At 34.3% G+C, this 21,385-nt stretch overlaps 1 pseudogene; it reads left to right on the top strand.

Moving 5' to 3' along the window:
• Positions 1-16,378: 16,378 nt before the first annotated feature.
• Positions 16,379-17,089, top strand: LOC149214859 (TATA-box-binding protein pseudogene; annotated as a pseudogene).
• The last annotated feature ends 4,296 nt before the right edge of the window (positions 17,090-21,385 follow it).

Consider the following 21,385-nt stretch of genomic DNA (forward strand, 5'->3'; position numbering starts at 1 on the left):
TTGCTTAGTCGATTCTGGAGCTTCATCAAATATTTTACCAAGATCAATATGTGCAAAATTGAACGTTCAACCACAGAAATCCGTTGTGCACATAGTTCAGCTAGATCGATCGCAAGTCAAAGTGATTAGCGAATTAAATCAAGTTACCATAAGGCTGTCATCCAACCCAAAGGTATGCCAAGTTATTGACATTTTAGTTGCTGATATTCCTGAATTTTATGGCTTAATTCTTAGCAGAGATTGGTCAGAAAAAATTCATGGATATTTTGCAACTGACTGGTCGCATATGTGGCTCCCTTACAATGGTAAACTGAACCAAATAAAAGTTGAACTCGAACGACATCAGAAATACATAATAACAGAACTCGAGGGAGAAAATGAACCAATAGCATATAATTCTAACATCATAGGCAACTATTCAGTGGATTCTTTCCTAGGAAACTTTAATGCTCATACTTCACCTTACTTAGAACATTATGTCTTATCTCAAGTAGAAAATTTCTCGCAAACAGATAGTTCTAAATGCATTAATTTTATAGATAGTCCTGTAAATAAATCTTTGTTTTGGAAACTTATTTTTGATGGTTCTAAGTCTAACGAAGGAGCAGGAGCAAGATGTGTGTTAGTAAGCCCAGAGGGAGATAAAACCATGATAACTTGCAGACTCGAATTTGAGTGCACCAACAATACCGCAGAATACGAGGCTCTAATCCAAGGGTTATACAAGGCAATCGGGCTAGACGTCAAATACCTGCAAGTTTTTGGAGATTCTGAAATTGTAATTAGACAAGTACGTAATACTATACACTGTTTATCGGGTCATTTAAAGCATTACCAATCTTTAGTCCAAGATCTGACTGAACATTTTATATCATTTAATATTTCATCAATTCCCAGACTCCAGAATGCTAGCGCAGACCTCTTAGCCAATGTAGCCTCCAAGCTCATTCCTTCAGAAGATTTTAGCCCTGACTGATTCTCAATTGAGTTAATTTTTAGACCATATATTCCTGATAACATTACCAATTGGAGGATTTTCAACGACGATCCTGATATCGTGAGTTTCCTCACATCTGAAGGATCCTACACCAATCAAATAATTGACGAAGACCAACATGACCAACAATTGCAACAGGATAGTACTAACAATGCTATACCTAAATCAGTAGTCAAATTAGAAGACCTTTATGATTTGAAAGATCGATTCAAAAGATCTACCAATTCAAAACTCCAAAGTTCAACTTTGAATTATGAATTAGTAAATCTAGGAACTAATGCCAAACTGCAGAATATCAACCTAGGCCTCGGCCTAGCCCCTGAAGAAAAATTAGCATATATCCGTCTCTTGAAACAATACAAAAGTATCTTTGCTTGGAATTACGATGAACTCAAAACATACGACACCTCCATCATCCAACATACTATCCCAATGATCGATAATGAAAAACCTGTCCAACAAAAGTTGAGAAAGATCCATCCAAATTTAGAAAATCAGATTAAAACTGAACTCAATAAGTTATTGAAAGCCAAAATAATCTTTCTCGTTAGACATTCTAAATGGGTCTCCAATATGGTACCTGTTAGAAAGAAAAACGGAGATATTAGAATCTGCATTGACTTTCAAAACCTTAACAAGGCCTGCCAAAAGGATAATTTTCCTTTACCTCCCATGGAACAAATACTGCAGGCAGTTGCGGGCTCAGAATTAATGTCATTCTTGGATGGATTCTCAGGATATAACCAAGTGCTGGTACATCCCGACGATCAATTAAAAACCACATTTAGAACTAAATGGGGCACATACGCATATCAAAAGATGCCATTTGGTTTGATTAACGCGGGTGCCACATTTCAGAGAGCCATGGACATTGCATTCAAAGGGTTAGTTAATAAATCAGTGGTAATCTATTTAGATGATATAACTGTTTATTCCAAGAAACGAAACAACCATCTCAGAGATTTAAAACAAATCTTCCAACGTTGTTTAAGGTATGGGATTTCGCTTAACCTGAAAAATCTTTTTTCGCATTAAGTGAAGGAAAGCTTCTAGGATTCATAGTGTCAAAATCTGGAATTCACATCGATCCTGATAGAATCAGGGAAATTTCCGCAGTACCCCTACCTCACAACAAGAAAGCCACGCAATCTTTCCTTGGCCAGATTAACTTTAAAGAGATATGTTCCAGATTTTTCGAGAATCGTATCTCCTTTACAAGCCATGATTAAAAAGAACACAAACTTTAAATGGGGCCAAGATGAACATGAGGCATTCAATTTGATCAAAAAGCAATTATTAATGCTCCATATTTAGTGACTCCAAATTTTTCTGATCCTTTTATTTTGTATACATTTGCCTCGGATAGATCATATGCTGCGATACTCACTCAAGCAAATCAAGAAAAGGCGGAAGCCCCAATTGCTTTTTTCAGTTCCAATTTACAAGGAGCTGAGTTGGATTATTCAGATGTGGTGAAACAAGCTTATGCTATTTTTAAAGCAATTAAATATTTTAGACCTTTTTTACTCAAAACACATACCAAGATCATAGTACCATTTCCAACGGTAAGAAATCTTCTAGTACAGAAGGATGTGGGTGAGAAAAGGGCCAATTGGGTTACTGCCTTATAGGAATATGATATAGAAATCAAACCAGAAAATATTGTAAAAGGTCAAGGCTTTTGCAAAATGCTGGCAGGAGCATCGCTAATGCCCGAAAATCCATCTGCAGAGGTACAAATGTACGAGGTAAGCCTAAACGATGTTGAGTCATTATACGCTGATATTATTTATTATCTAAAGAATGGATATGCTCCTCCAAACCTCAATCATACCAAGAAAAGAGCCCTGAGGTTAAAAGCCAAACAATATCAACTCGTGAATAACGTTCTTTTTAGAATAAATTATGATTATGTTCTTCTTAGATGTCTTGAGAAAGCTGAAGCTGAAAAAGTCTTGCAGGAACTCCACGATGGGCCAGTAGGCGGACACTACGCTGGAGATGCAACTGCTCACAAAATTTTATGCGCAGGCTATTACTGGCCCACATTATTCAAAGACGCACATAACTACGTAAGGAAATGTCAAGTCTGTCAAACCGCTGCTGGGAGACAAAAGAAACCATCCTTGCCACTGCAACTAGTTACCATTTAATAGCCTTTCGATCAGTGGGGATTGGAAATAATAGGTGAGATCGTTCCTCACTCTTATAAACAACATAGATACATCCTTACAGTGACATATTACTTTACTAAATGGATAGAAGCAGTTCCACTCAAGACAGCTAACGCTGAAAATATCATTGAATTCATAGATCAGTTCATAATCACCAGGTTTGGATTGCCTTCCGCTTTAATGTTTGATAATGCATCATATTTTTCTGGTAATACAATGACTGAATCTGCACTCAAAATGGGTTTCAAGCTTAAATACTCGGTCAATTATTATCCACAAGGGAATGGGTTAGTTGAAGCTACAAATAAGAACTTAATTAGAATCATTAAGCGAACCATTGACCAAAATCATAAAAATTGGCATAAGTATTTAATATACGCTTTATGGGCAGATCGAATAACGCAGAAAGCCTCTATCGACACTTCTCCCTTTAATTTCGTTTATGGGAAAGAAGTGGTTCTTCAAACACATCTGGCAATTCCCTCTTTAGCCTTGGTTCAATATATTGATGAAGCACCAACTTCTTCTTTACAACTTAGGCAGCTGGAATTGATTAAATTAGAAGAACAACGAGAACGGGCTAAGATAACTCATGCTCATCATCAAGCATTGGTGAATTCCTCTTTTGATTCCAATATGATATCCAGAAAAGATTTTCAGATGGGAGATCTAGTTTTAAAATGGGACAAGGCTCATGAGGAAAAGGGAAAACATACAAAATTTCAAAGAATGTGGCTTGGTCCTTTTTAGATCATAGAAGTCATAGGTCCGTCTACCTTCATGTTACAAGATTTAATAGGGAAAGAGATTCTTTACCTGTTAATGGTCAGATTCTTAAGAAATATTTTCCATAGAAGATCATTCTTCTATTTTTGTAGAGTAGTCATTTTTATTTCCATAATAAAACCGGTTGTGAATGGTTACATTTGAAATTCACGAAAAAGACACAAATTCTCTTCTAGATTTTGTTTTTTCACTTGTATAAGTAGAATTCTTTCTGAAAAATTAATCATTACTATTGAAAGATACAGTTAAAGACTATAGGCCTAGAAATGATATTAGTTTCGACTGTATAAACTATGACAAAAAGCCACCTTTAGTTAGAAATTTTTTTATTTCAGTCAATGAAAGGTATCAATAACAAAATGAAGATTCTCTGTAGAAAGGCTCTTTCCAAGAAACTCTATCATTGTCATCCAGAGCTGTCTTAAGGAAACAATGACTTCCTCCCCACCTAGGAAACTACAATATTCAGAGAACGAACCAAAGATACACTTTAACTTAAAGAGTAAGAGGTCTCATCACGAGCCGACTTATCATGATCATAGATGTATAGCTTGCTGACTTTACCAAATACTGCATACCACAACAGGGCAATGACTCAAGATTGTTGCAATCAAAAGACAAGGGGTCTCATCACGAGCCAATGTGTTCAGCAAAGTTATAAATCAATGAATGACTGTGTCATGAATTGGCTACCAAACTAAGACATTGCTCTTTAAGAATAAAAATAAAAAGAAAGCAAAAAGTGTGGAAATGGATTTTTCTTTGAAAAGTTGTAAATTTCTCTAAGTAGGATACAGGATCATTGCTGGATAATAGGTAACCCTGTCGAAGCTATAAACGCTTGCTGGTAGCAGAGGCTCTACCTATGACAAATGAGCATATTTAAAACTGATTTACAGAGAAGACTTTGTTTTTATCTTTATAAACCAAGTAATGACTGATGTAGATACAAAGACTAACTTGAGAAAGTAAATAATAAAAGTTGGGAAAAAGAAGAAACAAAATATCATTGATAGGAAAAAGCATAATGTACTTAGTCTTTCTATAGTAAAGTTTAATTTTCTGGAAAATTTTCTGTCTTGGAAGTTTTGAAAATTCAAAAAAAACAGCAGAGATAACTGGTTCTTCCAAGTGAATCACCAATTGTTGTGGCTAGCAACACCCCCCCTTATTATTTAGTGTTATTCCTAATATTAAATAAGTGGGGACCCTTAGTTAAAAATTTAAAAAAATCAAAGTAGTGCTTAAATTTCCTTTTCGAATAAACTTACCATCATAAGCTTAGGAAGCCCCCTTGCAAAATCTAAAAAATCTAAGTTTTATGATAAAGTAAGACAAAATCTTTCCTTAGGAAAAATCGCATCGCAAAAAGATGACATAAGACCACCTTACAAGCCAAATTCCAATATTGCGAGATTGCGATACGTGATAATAAACAAATATCGCATCGCATACATCAAGCACAATTTACATTGAAAAAATTTAATTCGCCGATATGTGATGACGCCGATCGCAAATCGCATTTCGTAGAAAATAGGTTAACAAAGATTGTTATATATAATGTTCCTGCGATCTGCAATATTGCGATATTGCAATTTCATGATACAACAACAATGCGATGTCGCGAGCAATTAACTCTGGGATATTGCGAAGCAAATCACAAAATCGCTTCATCGCAGATCTTTCGGGCTCGTTATTCAAGAAAAGTATTTTCCATAAGCTGACACTTGGTTATGCGCTTTAATGCTAATAAATGAGTTAGTTTCCAGTTATTAATGGAATATGGTTTCGTGCTTATCGAAAAATCATCTCACGTAAGGTGGTATATTTGATGTGTCTTCGACATTTAAAACTTTCCCATCACCCTTCCTTGTCATTATTTTCACTTCACTTGTGAATTGCAGGAACAGAGAACAAAGAACAATACAAAGCAATATGCAGGTTAAAATGGGAAAGAAAAGCAAAGCTTCGAGCTCTGAAGAAAAAGAAATGGCACCCTTGTATACAGACACGGCCTGTAACAGAGACGCAGGAATTGCTACGTGGGAAGGCATGTATAATCTGCTTGAAGAGGAGAATCCCAGAGTAATGGAGGTTGCTGCTACTGCGGGCTCAAATAGTTCTTCTGAGGCATCCATCACAGAGCTAGCTTGCTCATTCTTGCACCGGATAGCAGCAAGGCCCAAAATTCTCCCATACACAGACATGGTTAAGTGGATACTGGACAACGTTGATATTAGAAATAGACAGTTTAAGACTCAGGGTCAAGAGCTTACGGAAATATTATTTTCACAAAATTTGAACTTTATATCACCTAAAAGGAAAAAGCGCAAAAGGCGAAAAACGCATCAAGGAAACCCGGATCAAGAAACGGAGGCAATTTCTGATGCGCGATTAGTGCCATCGCTGAGAAAAATTTCTCGAAAAGGAAAACTTCTAATTGTTAAGTCACCTGCAAGTCCTGAAAATTGCAAGAAAGCAACGATAGAGGCAGATTGGAAGCAGAAGGCCCAAGAAAAGGCACAAGTGATCCAAGGGTTAACCAAGTTGAATTAGGATTATTACTCAGCATACTTGGTAAAGCCACATAGCCAGTGGATGACTCTTAAGTGTATCATCAATTCGGTTGAAATTATGGCACCAGCTCTTGTCCATTCTGTTTTCTCAGCTCAGCTAAAATTGGAATTCGGCCACCTGACTCTTCTCAAACAGAGGCTGCATGTGTGCGATTTCAAGGACCAAATACAGAAGTAGTTTTAGTTTTAAATTCAATTTTAGTTTTAATTTTGTTTTATTTTCCTGAAATGAGGACGGTCATTTAAACCGCATCCTACATTTTTGTAATAATTTATTTTTAGATTTAATTAGTAGTATTTAAACCCTTCTCATGCATTTAGAGAAGGGTCCTGAAATTTATCAAAAACTTATCCCTAGAACATGCACTTCTGTACCCTCTGAGGAGGTTTTGATGAATGAATGGAACAGGATTTATTGATGTTTGCATTTGATATCTGCTATTGATGTTGCACTTTTGTACTCTTAGTGGATGTTTGATCAAGAAGAGATAAATCGTTATTGCTTGAAGCTCATGAGTAGGACTAGTTATAAATGGTATTTCTATCTCTTAACTATTTATGCCCTTGTGTTAGAGTGATTTTCATGTTCAGTTATTTATATATTGATGTATGAATGCCTGAGTTATCATTTGGCACTTTGTACGGTGATAACTATTTATTTATGCTTAGTGTATGAATAGCTTATTATGTAATATGTTTTTCACAACTGTTTTGTCTAACTTTTTATATGAAGTCGTTCATCTTTATTGAATTCTTTTCTCATAACAGTTGAATGATCTTTATTACCAGTTGTTATTTGAAATCATTTTAGTTCGCAAAAAAGAAATATTACACCCCAGGTTAGTGTAGATTTAGATATTTCTACTTATTAGAATACAATTTCCTTATTATTAGATTAGAATTAGAGTAGAAGTATTCCATTTAGAAACTGTTAGAAAGAGAAATATCAATCTGTCACACACACACACCTAAATTGGGAAACTGGTCCCCTATCCCCAGTCAGACCCACTATACCAAACGGAAAAAGAGCTGCTAACCAAGGTCCGGACCAGGTGGGTACCCCCTTGTTGTAGACCCGATTTTCGGGGCTTCAACAATACCATAAAAATCGATTTGGTTCTAAATATAAAGATGCAATATGTACCTTTTTGTAATATTTGAATCTCATGTAGATCAAAATATTGCTCCATCTATAGTATCCAATTTACCGGATCCTTGACATCAAACTTCCTCATATTGTCTTTTCTTGATTTTAGGAACTTGATCTTGAAACCATTGTAACTCGGTAATTTCAGATCTCTAAGTTCTGAAATTGCGTCTTGCAGTAGCCCTCTGAGTCCTCTTTCTAACCCTACAAGTCTCATTAGAATTTGATTCTCCAAAGAAGAGTTATGCCCAATCTCCTAAGATGACCTGATTATATAATGTTTCAGTAGAGCAAACTTGTACGACGTGCCACGTTTCACTGTTTCAACCTTTGGATCTAAAAAATATAGAAAAAAAGATACAATCTGTCCTCTTTCTGTAACTTCTTACGAAATTTCAATCTGATGCTTAGAGAGAAAGTTATGATGATTTTCCCAAGGTCACTTTTTTAAAATGTAATTCAGGGGTCTTCAAAAACCCTAACTTCCTCAAATCATATATCCGAAAATATAGCGAGAAAAGATCTGAAATTCGGACCTCAGGTTCAAACCACTTTCTTCTCAAATGGGTTTTTTGTTTAGCTTCTGAACCTTTGTAGAGAACAAGTTATAGTGAAACTTCCACGATGACCTGTTTTAGATGAAATTCTAGAGCTTGCAAAAACCCTAACTTCCTCAGATCATATCTATGAAATATAGTGAGACAAGATCTAAAATTTGGACCTGAGGTTCAACACGATTTCGTCTCAAATGGGTTGTTTTTTTAGCTTCTGAAACGTCGCAGAAAAAAAGTTATCGCGAAAATTCCACGATGGCCTGTTTGGAGCAGTGAAACCCTAGAATCCAAAGCTCTAATACCAAATGTTATGAAACCAACTCACAAAAAGATAGAAAAGATAGATAAACGCATTAGAAATAAGCCTCTTTGAGGGGGCAACCTCCTTTACATTACACAAATGAATAATTCTTGGATTATACAAATGACAAGACCTCCTTTCTATATATAGGAGTCTAAGGGGTCATAATATAATCAGAGTTGACATAACAATAATAATGTAAGGGCAAAATAATAACAATAGTGGACTTCTATGGGGCACAATAATAACAATATGGGGACTACATGGGCACAACAATATAATAAAGGGGTTGTACTAATAACAATAAGGGGTTACACTAGTAGTATAGGGACCTAACAATTTGACCATGTTTATTTACCTTTTGAGTAGGGTGTCCACTTTGTAGAGGCATATATCTTCACTCATTGTACATGTGGCATTACTCTATCTTGGATAATATTTAACTAGAATTATTGTGCCTTAGATGATATTTAAGTTAATCAAAATATGATTTAAGTTATTAAATTAAAGATACTACACATATACATTAAATTGGCTGTTAATAACATCGCTGATCTCTTGCTTTCTCCCACTACACGTTTCTACACTTTGAGCTTAGTTAAAATTGATGATAGTGGCTGCTTACCTATGGTTTCCTTTAGGTTCATCCTTGTGATTAAGATATTTTTCACCTAGTGAGAACCTAGGACGTTCATGATCTTATTTTATATAAATGGTCTTCGATACATTAAGTAATAATCTATCCCAATGACTAGGGGAGTTAGGGCGAAATATTAACAGTGCATTACATAGGAGGCCTCGATATAGTGGAATGATACATAGCCCAAAAATGCCATCTAGGAATTTACAAGGATTTTATCATAGTTTCCATGCCTCCAATAATGATGAAAACACTACTTAGGGCATGTTTGGTCCTACCCTAGCCTCACATTTTAGGAATACTTAGAAGTAAATAAATTAAAGTATGATGTCATCCCTTTTGAATAAAGGTCCACTATTTATTTGTTATTTGGTTAAATTAACGTAAAATGGTAATCTTTATGTAATAATGGCCACTAAGTAGTTGATACTCATTAATTTTGGGACAAGTAATGGTTAAGGTCTGGGTAGTGAGAAAATATTTCTAAAGTCATAAAGTGTGAGATTTTCTCTCTTTCTAAATAGTTAATATGAAGGTTATTATTTTTCATGTTCAATACTCCTATTCTTTCCTTTTCTCTTTCTAAAAATATAACCTACTTCAAATGTAATTCTTTCATTCTCTTCTCAATCTATATAAGAACACTACAACTTTTATCCAAAATGGTATCTAAGATGTATATTATAATAATAATAAGAATGTATATGAGGGTCAAGGCCTAGGAACACCAAAGTGATGTGTTAAATTGTTTTAATTGTTCAACAAGAAACCCTAGTGCAACTATTGTGCAACGAGAAGACCCCAATGCAACTATTTTATCACTTAGTATAAGTAGGAGTCTAGGTAATGTACAAACCTACCCCTTATAGATCTTTGTGAACACTAAAGAAGAAACATCCATGCACACATAAATTTATATAAAATTTGAAATTACCATAATTAGTCATACTAATTTATTTCTATAAAAACACTTTCAAATATATTAATTACATCAAAATGATTTCTTTTTTGGGTAAACTATATATATATATATATATATATATATATATATATATTTCACATACCCCAGATATCGAGGATCGTTATGTCCATAGAATATTTGTACCAAACAGATCCACCCAAATGGATCACTTCGTGTCATCTCAACCATGGAGTCTGATCTTGAGAGTTTCGAGAGAATTGAACTTGTGACCTCTAAATAGAAAATGTGCTTTGAAAATAGGGACTTGACTAATTGAACTAACCCTTAGGACTACACACACACACACACACACAAAAAGCACATATTCTATTAAACACACGCCCATGAAAAAAATGGTCTAAAAAACAACATTAAAATAATTATCATAAAAATGATGGTAATAATAATAAAAACAATACTATTCTGTAAAGGCTTGGTTTTGTTGGAACATTATCCAGGTCAATTATATGTCTATATTCTGGTGCATCATCTAAGTTTGAAGCTTTAAAGAATATTTTCAAGTTTCTTAGCAACAACTATTGGAACAAATACACCAAATGCAAGATGAGATCCATGTTTTTCAATTAAAACTTAATTAGTTGGTTTGTAGTATCCCAACATCATGGAGGTTCGTATTGACCATCCAAGTATAATCCAAATATTTGAGGATGATCTCTCAAGTATGCTTAACAATTAAAGGAATTGCAATTCTCTTTTGGTCAAAGTCAATGAGGTCTTACTCATCCAACAACTTTGCCAGTTCTATCAATTTTTTTGTCCATAACCTCAATGAACAAGCCTCATTGAAATACCCAATTACAGTTTCCATTTCAAATAAACCAATTTGATGAAGGGTTGAAGTACCTTGGTTTCCACCTCAAACCAAATGCTTATAGGAAAGCAGATTGGTAATGGCTTATAACAAAAACTGAAAAAAGGTTAAGGGTGTGGAGTTTCTGGTGGCTTTTCAGAGATGGAAGGTTGGTTCTTATCAAATCTATTTTGGAGGCCATTGCAGTATACTAGATTTCCTTATCATGGTTTCCTAAAGTTATATTAAATGTAACTTGACAACGATGTTGTAGATTCTTATGGGTTGGAAAAAAAGAGGAATTTGTCCTTCCTTAGTCAATTGGAACAAAATTGCAGTTCCAAAGGCATGGGGGGGGGGTGTTGGGGCATAAAAATTATCCCTTTATTTTCAATGGCTTTGACGGAGAAAATGGGGTGGAGACTTCTCTCCAAGAACAACCTATGGACCTCAGTTATGCATAAAAAATATATCTACTCACTTTCAATTTTAGACTGGATCAGAACCCTTGACAAGAAATCATCAAATGTCCATGTGATCTGGAAGGCAGTCTTAGAATCTTTCCCTATAATTCAAAATGGTCTCGCATGGAAGGTGGGGAATGGAGAACAAGTGAGGATTGGGGTAGACCCCTGGGTGGGATGTGGAGAGAGTCTTTAACTACCAACTGACTTGGTTATGTTCCTAAAAAAATGGAAAGGCAACCCTGAATCAGGTAGTGGATGACACTCGATATTCAATTTAGGCACAAGGATGGGTAGATGGAAATCAACTCAATCTTTTAGTTTCTTACCGGGGAACATGGCATGCCTACATCATAGCTTTAAATTTGACACATCTTACAATATGTGATCGGGAAAATACTTTATGTTTGGTTCACTCTCCTTTTGGGGAATACACATCCAAAATAGGTTGCCAACACCTTATCCTTGCTAAGAGACCAAAAGCCCAAGCCTGGTGGTGAAGGAGATTATGGAAACTAAAGTGTTCGAAAAAGGTTAGGGTCTTCATGTGGTGTATCCTTGAAAATAAAATTCTTACTTGGGACAATCTTTGAAAAAGGAGGAAGGAAGGACCTAGTTGGCTCACTTTATGCAAAAATGTTGAAGAGTCAACTGCACACTTGTTTCTATCCTACCCTTTCACTTTAAAAAGATGGATAAATAGCAAACAAAGGACATGTATAATAATTGCTTGGTTGAGGGAGTCATTTCTATAGGCTTGGAAGTCTTGGTAAGAACAAATCAATGAAAATAATTTCAAAGACATACTACCACTCATCTGTTGGGTTGTGTGGCTCAAGTTTTAGCCACCTTGTCTTAGCTTTAGATATTAGATTCCACACCTATCCCCCGTATCATCATTGTTGAAGAAATTGACACCTCCCTCCCATAGGCATATTTTGATGGAACATCCATGGAGAATGGTATGTGTGGTGGGGGGCTATTTTGTTTCTTCATCAACATCACTCGTTCAAAATGAAACTTGGTTTTGGCAGAGGGAAAAATAATTTTATTGAACTTATAGCCTTAAAATATCTCATTCTTTTCGCCATAGAAAAAAATGTCAAAACCTTAAAAATTTTGGAGACTCTATGAATTAGTTTAATGAGACACAAACATGCCACAATCACACACTACTACCAATTCTAGAGGAGACACATCAATTAAAACAATCAATTGAATAGATTTCATGTTGTCACATTTACAAGGAGTGAAATATAACTGCAATTCAAAATCAGGTGATCAACAGGTTTTAGGTAGGTGGAAGATATATAAACAACTAGAAGGAAACACTCATGAGTACTACTATAGGCCAGTTATAGACATCATGGCACAATATTAGTTTTTTGTTTTTTTTGTCAAATGGGAGACCTATTAGACATCATTATATGTCTTTATATGTATATTTTATACTCACTAGTGGAGGACAATATTTCCTTTTATAGATTTGTACCCTTTTATATGTTTTGAGATTATACTCATGCTGTTTTTTTTTGCCAAGTTTTTTTAGTTTTGGCATTCACAGATGCATGCTTTGAAAAAAATACGTTTTAAAATGCATCTATAAAATGTAATTTCTTCATACTTATGAAAAATTACTCTACTGAAAAAAAAAATGAACAGGCCTTGTTATGGAGATGGGTCTTTCCCTTGGTGATCTTACCCCTCCTCAGTAGTTTACAAAGTAGTATATTTGTTAAAACTTGTAAAATTTTGAGAGTATTTTGGAAAGTGTTTACTTATAAGTATGTTAGTTTTGACATAGTAATAGGCTACTATTTTGGGGACATTGGCAACTTGGAAGACATCTTTTGTTTAGTCTCTCAATTAGTCTTTACAACATTTAACAATTGTACTCTAAACATAGAATTTTACATAATAATAATAATAATATATTTTTAATGAAAATTATTAAAATAAATGCCTTATAAATTTATCTTCATTCAAATCTAAATATATTTATCTCGATCCAAATCAATTTATTTATAAAGAGAGAAATTTATCAATTTTTTATTTTATTTGTGTATAATCTTATCATGTTTTTTTATAGATTTTTTTTTGTTTTGGTTTCAGCTATAAAGTATAATTATTATAGTTATGGCCTTATTATGTTGAGAGAGACACATTTAAAAAGGAAACTTTTAAAATATAAATAAAAGAATTTCTAAATAAAAACACAATATTTATTATAATAAAAATTAAAAATAAATATATCTTTAATTAGTTTTAATTAAAAAATATAAGACATTAATAATGTTATGTTAGCTAGTTTCATTTTCATTGTTGATATTATAAATCAATATGAAAGAGATGTAAAAGATTTAATTCTTACTCTCAACTATAAAGAAAATATTTTGATATTATATGATTTTTATCAACTTTAAAATAGATAAATAAAATAATTAAAAGTGTATATATGTAACTTTTAAATGTGAAAAATGTATAATTCTTATATTTTTTTAAAAATATTTCAATATATGGTTTAAATAAATTATGTGAATATCAAGGTCAACTAATTTATGTTAATATAAATTTCATATCATGTATATTGAAAATATGTGTTGATCATATAATATATATATTGAAAATATATTTAATTTTCATGATGATGATGGTTAACATCCACTGAGACCAAACTTTGGTCTATCGGACCTAAAGAAATGAATTATTATTTAGTTTGATTTAAGATTTTATTCCTATGCTCAAAAAACTTGGAGAGAAGTCTCCCGAGCTCACTATAATTTTGGCATCGTAAAAGGCTAGGAAGGTCAGTGTTGCAACAAAGATTATGAAACTGAGATCTAACGTGGTTGTAAGTCGGGCACTCTAAGAGGAAGAGGATTATGAAATTGAGATCTAACGTGGTTGTAAGTCGGGCACTCTAAGAGGAAGAGGAAGTGATTTTCATCCTGGATGTTCATATTCTCACAGAGATGGCAGATCATTTCTATCCATGGTGTTTTAGGAACTACCCAACGACCAGTTTCACTATGGAGTTCATGAGAGTTCGTTTTAATCTTGGCTATATTAATTTTCTTCTTTGAGCTAGTTAAAGCAAAGAGATAATTTTGATCTTCTAGGGTGGGGTTGATGACCTCCTTATAATATCTTAATTTTCTTTTAGCTGCTAGATCTTTCTCACACCACATTTTTTCTTTGAACTTAGAAGTAACAATATTTTTAATGTTATTAATGTTATGCAATGCAACATTCTCGTCGATCTCCCAATGATTTAACCAGGACCTGGTGTCTATTAAGTATGTGTGTTGACTATAATAAAATATTTCAATCCACAAGTAAAAGAAATAATTGAAAATAAAAAATTGGGTTATTTTATAATAAGAATAATAAAATGAAAATGTGTAATTTATTCAAATTTTTAGTATAAAATTTATAAAATTAATATACTGCATTTAAAATATTGATGATAATAGAAAATTTTAATATAAGTTATAAATAAAATATTTTAATATAGGAGAATTAAGTAATAATGACATGCATTTAAAAATATGTTAATAAAGACAATGTTTTAATGTGTAAAATATGGTCTATAGATCAAATATTTTATCCTTGTTATGTTATATATTTCAGAAGGAGAGATGGGTTTGATCTCCGCTAGAGGCAGATTTTGATTTACTTCATGCATTGTATCTTTTATAGGAGATCGTTTGGTTCTCCCCCTTTGTATATACATCAGTGTACTTTGACCTACTTTGTGGTCATTGATTGGACATAAATATAATTGTCTTTATCCTATAACTATGTATATATTATATAAAACTATACAAAAAAACAAATTCTTATAATTAAAACATTTCATTTAGTGTAGTAACTTTTTCTTGAGTTTATTTGGATTGTTGATTCCCAAATATTTGTCAATTAAACGAACCTCCGTCAAATAATTGGCCGCAGGTGTTTGCTGAATATTTGTGAAATCAACAATCGATATAAGGATGCCCCTAACTTTTTGGTCAATTTTGTGTGAAATTGAGCAATAATTTGTTGGAATTGCCAATTTAAAATTGTAGTTTACACAATCTAAATGTCAAAGAGATTTTCAAGGCATTGAATCCATTTATACGTTCAAAATAACACTTTTGTCCGTCATCAAAATTGAATTGAAATTTTGTTATATCCACCACAATAAAAATGATGAAAAATCTAAAAATTAAAAAAAATAAATTAAATAACTATAAAAAACATTTAAATAATGTCACTCATAAAAAATATTTACACTTGAAGAAATTGGATCCTTCTCAGCTCATGTTAGATCCGTATTTAAGATAGATCTATGTAAGATGGATCTACATTGGTATATATTATAACGAACATAGATCCATCTTAAATGCGGATCTAATCCGAGAAAGATCCAATTTCTTCACCTTTTGTATAGTTTTTTTAAATTTTTTTTTTTATTATTATTTTTTATTTTTTTTGAATTACATGATGAAAATGGACAAAGTTACACATCATACTCGGCTCAATGAACCTCTCACTCAATTATTATTATCCAACTATAAAATCACAACCAAATCTATGTAAAACAACACACAATTCTCATATTAAACAATTATATTTCTCAAATTGACGAACCCTTCCCCACAAAATTCTCATATTAAACAATTATATTTCTCAAACTGGTCAACCCTATAGAGTCTTCCCCATAAATAAATCAGAGTCCTCGCAACGTCTATTTGGCTGGGCAATCGGGAGCCGACCCTCTTAAATCTTTCAGTGTTCGCATACCCCTCTATATATATATATCCCCACGATTCATGCATCAATTTTCCAATATCTTTCACTCATTCACGCAGAAGCAGTCGCCATTAGCGAATCTGTGAGCAGCAACAAGGCCACTGTTCTGCGGTTTCTCGAAATTTCTGTTACAACTATTATTTGCTATACATACATTGTTTTAGTGAATAACCATGCCCAAAAGAAGCTGCGCCCAAAAAGATGCTGACCAAAATGACCCCGCGGCTAAGCGGCCGAAAATAGCATTTCATCCAGAGCTGAACCCTTGTGGCTTTGTAAATGCAGGCGTTGCAAATATGGTATCCTCGGCTTATCTAGGGTGCAGGGTAGATATTGAGAAACTAGCTCGATCCTTCTGGAACTGTGAGTACAATCCCAGACGATTCCATGCACTGATTATGAGAACAAAGGATCCACGTTCCACAGTCCTGGTGTTTGCATCGGGAAAGATGATAGTGACGGGAGCCAAGTCCAAAGAAGACTCACTCAAAGTTGCCCACCGCGTTGGCCGGATGATTCAGAAGCAAAAGTACCCCATCAAACTTCAGGGTTTCAAGGTGCAGAATATAGTGGGGACTGCTAGATTTGAGTTCGAGTATTCCCCAGAAAAGCTGTGTGTAGCCAGAGATCACAGAGACAGAATCACATACGAACCAGAGGTATTTCCAGGGTTGATATATCGGATAAGTGAGCCCAGCAGAATGGCAGTGCTTGTTTTTCTTTCTGGAAAAGTTGTTATTACAGGAGCAAAGTCTGTCACAGACCTAAATGCCACCTTTGAACACATGTACCATATTCTCAATCAGTACAGGAAAAGGTGTGCCTCCACGATATTACAGGAACCATATTCTCGATCAGTACAGGAAAAGGTGATGCCTCCATAATATTACAGGAAGGTTTCCCTCCCAGAATATATTGAAAATAGCTTCTTATATTTTCCATCTTAACTGGGTGTTTCTAGGATTCTGTCCTGATTCTACACTAGCAAATGTTTAGAATTAAACTGAGGAGCTATTAACAGGTTTAGAATCGGAGCTGAAGGGCTAGGGAATAAATCCTGTAAATTATAAAATCAATAATGATACTGTATCGTCGGTTTCATTCTATAATCATCAAAATTAAAATTTCGCTAAATCACATGTGATATAATTAGACGGTGTCTATTTTGGAATGCAAGTTTTATTTTAATTATAAAATAATGTAGTCATATAAATTAAATAAATTAAATTAAATGTGAATGTTCTTTAGTATTATTAAGAATATGCTTTTTTTTTTTTTTTTTTATGGTAATGGTTTTGTCATTTATGTAAAAATTTGATTGTAATTTTATTTTTAGGAGTGGTCCTTATTTCATAGAATCACAAGGTTTATATATGGATAAGTGGACCTCATATCTTAATCCTAAAATGATGTCTGATCAATTTTAAATAAGGAGACATTTTTGCAGCGAGTTGACTATGATGAGATCCCTTTCAAATGCAAACAATGTCATAAATATGGACACAATATAAGAAATTGCCTAAACACTTAAGATCCTCCTAAGTCTCAATAGGAAGGTGACCAATGGTAAGCCCCCAATAGAAAAGAGGTCAAAATAAATCGTGCCCCTTCCCCTTCTCTCCCCCAAACCCAAAGAGGGTAGGGTGTTATCAATCCTATAGCATCATCCCCTCTTAGCATGCCTCTAAGGCTCAATCCTTAGCTAGTGGAAAGGATCAATCAAATTATAGGAGCCACAATAGGTACATGGTCATAGAGAAAGTAACAAGCACATGAGTGGACACCCATTTTCAAGTAAATGGCTCATGATTCGAAACCATAAGTAAGGAAATTTGGAATTGAGGACTTACAAAAAATGCTAGAGTTGAGGATATCTTGGTTGAAGAGGGAGCCTCTTCTTTCCCCTCAAGGAGGGAGGATAAAAGAGTGATTTTATAACTTAGTAGATGAGAAATCAATGTGGAACTAAAGAAAGAAGTAGAGCAAATGAAAACAGGAAGGATAGTAGAGAGAGAAACAAATAAGGATGTTCAAGTAAAAAGGGACTAGGAAAGAGGGATCCAATCCACATTAAATGCCTCTCTAATAAAAGGACAAAAATACCTAATAATAAAGCAAACAATGACCCTCAAGTTGAAGGGTGACCAAAAATCCATAGTTAACATTTAATATAATATTTTGGAATTTTATAAGAATGGGTGATGAAAAAAGTAGTGTGCCTCAAATTTTCGCACATTCCACAGAGATATAGCCTCATACATTGCATTATTCCACAAAAGCTTTGGACTATTCCTCAGAAGACTTGCGCAAGATTTGACCTTCTTTTATTGCTAGAACGAGCAAATATACTCCTTATTTTCATCCTTATGCTCCTTATTTCCTTCGCTTGAAAAAATATAATGTGTGATTGAAGTGTGTCCTCAAAGGATAGAATCTATTTATAGTCTTTTCTCTCATGCAAATGGGTGTGCCTGATGGGTAGGCCGACTTGATCTTGGAGGGCTGACTTTGTCACTTGTGGTTTCAAATACAAATTCAAAATTTCTTTTTTTTCTTTTTTTAATACAAAATGGATATTTCTCTTTTTCTTTCAAGCATGAATAACATGCCTCAAATAAATTTTATCTTACAAATATAATTCATATACAAATGAAATATTATGAAGACTTACCATAGCTACAAAAATTCACCACTCCCTCTTAGCTAGGGAGGTATTCATAATGATTATCCAAATGTTCTCTATATACGTGATCTCTTCTAAGGAAAGGTTCAATTTATATATCATCATCATCATCTAGTTAGAACACAACACAGGTTAGCATTCCTAACTAATGGTACTCAATCAAATACTCACCATGATCTGGTGGGTGCCTCACTTCATGGTACTATGATTGGTTTGGGGTTGTCATTACTCATGGTCAAACCCTAGGGAAACCCATGTCCCAAATCCAAAGCCTCATCCTAGGCCATGATGTTGAAGCAGCAACCACTCCATTGAATGTTCGAGCCTCGGGGATCATTCTCTCTAGAATTTTCGAGCCTCAAGGACCAATAGTTTGGGCCATGCTCTTGTTGTTACCAACAGTCTGAGCCATTCCCATTTTGTCGTCACATCAATGCTCCCTCTTACTCATAGAGTGATTCTCCACATCACCATCATTAACATTATTATCTACCATTAACATCAACTCATAGCCATATCGTGGTTAGTACCTAACCCATATCTTATCATCAACATATTAGGACTCACTCCTCTAGAGTGATTGTTCCTCAAATCCTATTTCATCTCACTAGGCCAAAATGTTTAAACTCAACCCTCTTAGGGAGTACTCACTCAACCCTCCTAGTGAACACTTCCTCACCCCTCCTAGGGAGAACTCTGGGCCTTGATGCTGAAATACCTCACTCAACCCTTCCTTGGGGAGTGATCAAGTCTCAATTCTAACAGACCTCACTCAACCGTCTCTTAGGAAGTGATCAAGTCTAGATGCTAACACACCTCACTCAACTCTTTCCTAGGGAGTGATCATGACTAGACCTTACTCAACCCTTTATGTGGAGTAATCCGGTCTCCTCACCTTGAGACACTCACTCAACCCTATTTGGGGAGTGCTCTAGGCCTCTCAGACTGTTCTCCCAATTTGGAGAATGTCCATCCATGTTTTTTTCTTCATCAACAGTCCCTCTTAATGAGATGGATAATCTCCACAAGCCTTGGCTAGTATTTGACCTATATGAACTTCTCTCCAGGCAACAAATTCATCAGAATATTAATTGTCTGCTCATCAATAGAAATGTAATCGAGCCTTATTGTTCTCCTTTGTACCATGTCATGGATGTAGTGGTACTAGATCTCAAGGTGACTTAACCTTTCATCAAGTTGTCATATGCACCTGATCAAAAAAATTCTACAATTTGTAGTCATATTGCTTCATAACTACAACATAATTGTCCCTTGAGTGTGACAGATGTCTACTCCCTGCTCATCCACAATATCAGAGCCAAATCAGAAGTGATATATAAACTCTTTGTTTTAAACACTCCTTTCCCTAAAGTTTTATTTATTTGTTTGATAATATTTGACTATGCCATTACCAGTTGTACATGTTGAGCTAGATTTATTGGCTCAAACATACACTCAGTTGTTTTGATCCTTTATCTTGGTTACATCGGTTACACTAACAGAGTATTATTTCTTAAACAAATCCTGCCATATTAATCCTTATTTGCTCCCTCTACCACTTATGCTATCATCTATCAAGTCAAGATCCTTCATCTTGAATTTTGAGGTCAACTCCCTTTGAAACCAGAAACAAGGGTTCCTATAGAAGCCTTGATTTCTCCCTCTAGAGAAAATCTTCTGGTCAATGAAACTCCCTCTAACACATAAGCTCTTATGCTTTCATTAGAAAAAAAAAATATAGGATAAACCTTGATCCATTAATCCAAGAGGAGTTTGTACAAATCCTTTCTTCTACTTATAGGTATAGGACTTCTTCATGTACCTCACCAGCTAGAGGTACCTCTTATTAACACTTCTCCAAGGAAGATGATCTCTACATCCATCATAAATAAATTTCAATAGAAGTGTTCCTAAGAAGATGTCCCTTCATAGTCTACTTTCCTCTTAATGAGGTAATCCTTTGCTTTGTACTTATTTTCATCCAATCATACTTTGTCCTGGCATAGATCAAGGAATTATGTTCCCTCTGAGTCCATGTATCGTCTAGTACAATATCTCTCATAAAAAAAATCTCTTTGTCACAAATTTTCTTTTTTCTTCCATCTGCTGTCAAAGCTTTGGTAGCCTTCATTATGTACTTACAAACCTTACAGGGAGACCATGGAATAATAATTACAAACAAGAAAAGAACTTAAAAACTAAAGACTAACTAATAGTAGAAAACACCGGTAGTAGTAACAATCAAATAAAAGAGAAACAAAAATAATTATCTTTGAGAAGAAATGCAGGTCCCTCTTGGTCTATAGACTTCTTGCAACTTTATTATCTTCATCCACATCATCATCATGATGTCATTCCTTTAGCTAAAGTTAGGGCTCTTCTCCTTCAAGCCTTGTGTTTGCTTACAAACCCTAGATTCAAAATGTGATTTTGGTCATTGATCAGTGAATGATCATTCTAATCCAAGTAGGTAGGTTTCTTCAAAAAATTAATGTGC

Source organism: Pinus tabuliformis, chromosome 1_1 (genome assembly GCF_031772625.1).
Source record: "Pinus tabuliformis cultivar Carrire ecotype Pingquan chromosome 1_1, CPIR1, whole genome shotgun sequence".
NCBI lineage: Eukaryota > Viridiplantae > Streptophyta > Pinopsida > Pinales > Pinaceae > Pinus > Pinus tabuliformis.